Source organism: Berghia stephanieae, chromosome 8 (assembly GCF_034508935.2).
Source record: "Berghia stephanieae isolate SIO BIC M18660-M18661 chromosome 8, UCSD_Bste_1.3, whole genome shotgun sequence".
Classification (NCBI taxonomy): Eukaryota; Metazoa; Mollusca; class Gastropoda; order Nudibranchia; family Aeolidiidae; genus Berghia; species Berghia stephanieae.
In genome coordinates this window covers 34,459,425-34,464,229 of record NC_088367.1, presented here as the reverse complement: position 1 = coordinate 34,464,229, position 4,805 = coordinate 34,459,425, and positions in this window count along the sequence as shown.

Sequence of the window (4,805 nt, the reverse complement as noted above, 5' to 3'; positions counted from 1 at the left end):
CGAAGAAAAAAATAACAATGTGAAATTGAATGTAAGCTTCAATTTAATATACGAAAACGGATAAAATGGACGTTTCGGGTTTTCCCTTTATAAAGAAAACAGGATGAATTAAACACTACAGACGAATGAGATAATGTGGTTGTGGGGTTGTTAAGATGAATAATAAGAATAATAATAAATGGCATTTATATAGCGCTTTACCCCGTTGTCACAGGCTCTAAGCGCTTTACAGTGATATAAAACAAAACATATTACAGTTAGACAAGTGTGAAGGAAACGTGATACGAATTCAATTTAACAACAACAAAATATGAAAATAATATTGCAACATTATGACGTAAAAAGATAAAACTTTAAGCGAGATTTGAACGTTGTCAACGAATCCGAGCATCTCACGTGTGATGGGAGAGAGTTCCAAAAATGGGGGGCCGAAAATTGAAAAGATTGTTCACCTATTTTACGCAATGGCTTAGGTTTGACAAGGATTGATTGGTCATTGCTTGACCTCAAGTTTCTATTGGGGACATGTATGTATAGAAGGTCTTTAATATAGGAGGGACTGTTCGTGCTCAGTGATATGTAGACAACAGTACAAATCTTATAGACAACTCTTTTTTCCACAGGAAGCCAATGTAACTCACGGAGAAGAAGAGTTGCTGACGGGTATCTTTTGTTATGAGCCTGGCTGCGTTATTTTGAGCAACCTGAAGTTTGCTAATTTTATCTTTAGCTAAATTCGCCCAAAGGGAGTTACAATAGTCCAATTTAGATAAAACAAGGGAATTAATTAAAAGTTCTGCTATATGCTTCGGTATTAAATTACGAATTTTGCTTTTTTTTTCATTTCTATGTAGGTACATAGATTGTATGGTGTTATTCACGTGGCTTGTCATGGAAAGATCTTTATCAATGATGACGCCAAGGTTTTTTGCTTTATTTGAAAATTCTATTGTGCTATTTCCGAGAGTAATAGGTGATTTATTTGCCTGTTTAAGGATACTCGGCCTTCCACACATTAAAATCTCAGTTTTACTATCATTTAATTTTAACTTATTGTGGTACATCCAAGATTTAATCTCATTAAAACAGCTCGTAATTCGCTGTATTAAGAACTGTAAATTACTAAGGGGTGCTGAATCATATATTTGCGTATCATCTGCATAAAAATGATAACTCAGATTGAATCTGGATATCACACTAGAAAGGGGCTGCATATATACAGTAAAAAGGACAGGGCCAAGAACAGAGCCTTGTGGCACTCCAAAATTTAGTAAAACTTGTTCTGACTGAACACCATTCACCACTACAGTCTGCCATCGATCCTGTAAATATGATGTAAACCATTTAAGGGCAATTCCTTTTATGCCGAACATATTTTCTAGTCTTCTTAACAAAATGTTATGGTCAATAGTGTCAAAGGCAGCTGAAAGAGCTAAAAGGCATAATATATTGATATTGTTAGCATCAGCATTACATAGCAAGTCATTAAAGATTTTAAGAAGCGCCGTTTCAGTACTGTGTTGATGTTTGTAGGCTGACTGAAAGGGTTGTTCCAAACTGTTGTTCTAAAGATGAGATGTTAACTGTGTAAGAACTACCTTCTCCAAAAGTTTTGACAAAAAAGGTAAATTTGATACAGGACGATAATTGTTTAATATATTGTGGTCCAGTGATGGTTTCTTCAGAAGTGGTTTGACGAGGCCACTTTTAAAGCACGATGGAACTTCGCCAGTCAGTATGGATGCATTTATGATTGATGTAATGGATGGTAATAATGTATCGATGGAGCTGGCCAAAAGCTGTGCTGGTAGGGGATCAAGGTCGCAGATTTAATGGGGGCTTTTTTTAACAACTCGTTTATGAAACTAGGTGAAACTGTTTGGAACTTGTCTAAAGGGGTACCACAGAATGTATTTGTATCTATAAATGGTTCATGCCGATCTAGTTCTGAACGAATGTTATGGATTTTGTCTTTAAAAAAGTTGACAAATGTGTTTGGAAAGTCTCTTTGATTGGTTGTAGATGGTAATGAAGTGCATCTTTCACGTCCAAGTAGATCATTGCAGATGTTAAATAATTGTTTGCAAGATTTAGAAGTTTCAAATTTTGAAAGAAAATACGTGGTCTTTGCCTTGTTTATTGTTGTCTTCCTGGCACGAAATGTGTTCTTGAATAATTCACGATGAATCGTAAGGCCTGATGTTTTCAGCAGTCCTTCTGCTCTCCGACACTTCGTTTTAGCTTCTTTAACGTCCGACGTATACCACGGAGCATACTTGCGGTTGGTGACGGTCCTTGTGTGGAATGGCGCATGTTTGTCGAGCGTTTCGATGAGACAACTACAAAATAAAGAAAAACATTGATGGGCAGGAAATAGTATGCTCCTTTGTAAGGAAGCACGAATTAAAATAGAACAATAGATATTTCTAAAACTACTCACCAACGTTGCCATCCTGGGTTCGTAATGACACATCAAACTGTAGACTTTGTACACACTTGACAGAAACAATTGTTACAATTTGATAGTTGAAAGCCAGAGGTGTAGCTTGCTGTTGTGATTTCTACATTCATGTGAACTGATGAAAATATGGATTAATCGTGCAAATTTGTCACAGAGAGGAAAATTTACAAGTATTTCTCCAGAGAGGCAAGGCGCGGAATAGGATTCAATAGGATCCAGCAACGAGCAGCTGGTTCTAAACAAAGAAAATCAGTACTTTTTATTCTTCATGCTGGCTAGAACTTTTTCACGAATCATGAGATCAGAATGTATAAAAGTCAAAACATGATCAGATTTATAATGTTTTTCTCCTCTGGACATACTTTTATACTCGTCGGAGAAGAATTTGATAAGGGCGTTCGCCATTTTCCCGATAGTTTAGAACCAGTTGCTAAGTTACTATGCGTCATTACGAGGGAAGTGACGTCACAACGGATAAAGCTTATTCTTTTTCATGGCAAGCGGCGAATAGCAATATGGCACACAGCAAGAACTGAGAGGGGAGCAGTCAAACTAATAATTATGTCATCCGAATTGTGCATCTCTTGTATTTGAAAGGTTATACTGTAAAAAAAACATACAAAGAAGTTTAGATTCAGTGATATTTCACATTATTACATTCAACGGGCCCTCGAGTGAACATAATTCAAGAATAGCGACCATGTAGCGTACTCGATGGGTGACCAGTGGGATGTCGTGACATGTCTTGTGCGACCTTTATGAGTTGTATTGCTCAACAGTTGCAACTTTGTTATGATTACTTTACCCATGAGAAAGAGAATCAACACACCATTACTGTAATCATTGAAAAGTTAAAGTCATGTTTTATTACAAACAATGAAAAGACCAAAGAATTTCGGCATTGTGAGAAAACTGTTTGGTCAATCACTATCGATATTCAAAATTCGTAACGCCGCTTAGAATATAAGCCTGCATACAAAAAAAAAAATAAAAAAAAAATCAAGTGCCACAAAGTTACGACTGGAGGAATTTGCAATATCCCGTGCTCACGGGACTTGGAACGGACTATAATTAATATACATCACTGTATATATGCCAGCACTGTATTTTAAAAAAACGTTCCCCTTGCTCTGAGTGATCAGATAGTGATATGGCCAATGATCATGATTTTGATGCCATTTTTCATCAGCTAAATCAATAGAAATATATTCGACAATAAGTAACGATAACTGTCATCCCAAACGAAAATGCAGCAAGTCAGAAAATATTATAAAGGGATGCTACTCATACAAGGGTATTACTTTTGTCTACAAAACTGAGTCCCCTCCCTTTAAATCATGACCAGAAAATGACACTTTCTGGTGGCACAGATTGACACTAATCATACCAAAAGTAAGTTTGATTAATCAACACAGCCATGCTCCTGATTTGTTTTTTCTTCTTTTTATTTGTTGTTGTTCTTGTTCTTTCTAGCATGATACGGTCAATAGGATGTTCATCATACCAAAATTTATTAATTTTTTCCCTGAAAATAAAAATAGAGATGCATTCACTTAAAGGAAATTCAGCACACAAGTCAAGGGCGCAGCTGCGCGGGTTAATCAAATGCTACCTCAACCCTTATCATAAACCTAAGAAGTGTAACATTTCACCATAAGTAAATTTATGATATAAAGGACAGATAAATTACTTGTTTAGATGGATTTCCAAGTAGGGTATTGTGTCCACGTGTTTTAATAACGGACCGCTTATGGTTGTCATAATTAATTTTTATTTTTTGTTTGTTATTGACTTTACAAAGCATTTCTCGGGGTGGTTTGTGCCCATGATAGAAGTGAGTCAAAATCAGTCTGTAATATGTCTGCGTCGTTCTGGGTTTCAATGACTCGAAATAAGAGGCTCTCATCGGCGAATCGTTTGAGCTTGGTAAGAATTGATATGGTTTTCCTAAGTCGTTAATGAATGTTAGAAAGCAGAGCGGTCCAAGTGCAGTTCCTTAAGGTACCCCCGATATGTGTATATGGCAGTGACTAATGCGTGTTTCCAGTCGTTGGGCACACGGCATGTATCGAGTGACTGTTGGAAAACAATGCATAAAGCAGGGAGCTATTTCTTTTGCGCATTCTTTGATGATCCTGGTTGGTATCAGATCTGGGCCATTTGCTTTGGAGGATTTAGACCCTGGAGCTGTGTGGTTATTCTTGACATACATTTTGACTCAATAACTTACTAAGAATTAGAGGCTTAATTTCAATAAGCATGTAATTAAATTATTTTTTTCAGTAAAGAAAATTTCTCATCTTTATATTATATCAGAGTGAATTTGAGCAATATGACCAAGGAC